We start from the raw sequence: 672 nt of genomic DNA, 5'->3' as shown, positions 1-672 counted from the left end.
CGCAGGTGGCAGCTGCCGAGCAGCCGCTGCGGTCGTCTTCATGCTTGAGAAACTGGGTTAGCATGGGGGAGGCAGAAGCAGCCTCGATTATTCATGGGCACGGCCCCGGGGGGCGGCCGGCGGGGCTGGGGCCGTCGAAGCCCCTTCAGCGTGGAGGCACGGCGGCATCCCGGGGCCGAGGCCGTGATGCTCTTGGTCCAACGAGCCAGGCTGGCCCTGGCACCAAAAGGCGTGTGCATGCATCCCCCTGGGCGTGCATCCCCCCAGATGTGCATCCCCAGACATGCATCCCCCCAGATGTGCGTCCCTGGGTGTGCATCCCCCCGGACGTGCATCCAGGGGGTCCAGCAGCCCCCTTGAGCCAGGAGAGAAACTGAGGCAGCCATCAGCATCGAGCACAGCGCCGGGGAGAGGACCCAGAAACGGAGCTGCTGTCACCAGGCAGCTCTCTCCCACACAGAGCCGGGAATAGATGCCGGCTCCCGGTGCTGCGGCACCAACGCAGCCCTGCCGCCCCCGGCGGGGTCCGGCCGTGGCACCGGTCCCGTGCTGGCCGCCTGGGTTCTCGGCCAGGCCCGCGTGCCTAGGGGCTCCGGGGGGACGGGGGTGGCTGCAGCCTCCCTGCCCTGCCCCAGCCCAGCCCCGGGCGCCCAGCCAGCCCCGCTGCCTAGT

Source organism: Aptenodytes forsteri, unplaced genomic scaffold (genome assembly GCF_000699145.1).
Source record: "Aptenodytes forsteri isolate BGI_AS27 unplaced genomic scaffold, ASM69914v1 Scaffold168, whole genome shotgun sequence".
Lineage (NCBI taxonomy): Eukaryota > Metazoa > Chordata > Aves > Sphenisciformes > Spheniscidae > Aptenodytes > Aptenodytes forsteri.
This window is presented reverse-complemented; position numbering follows the sequence as displayed.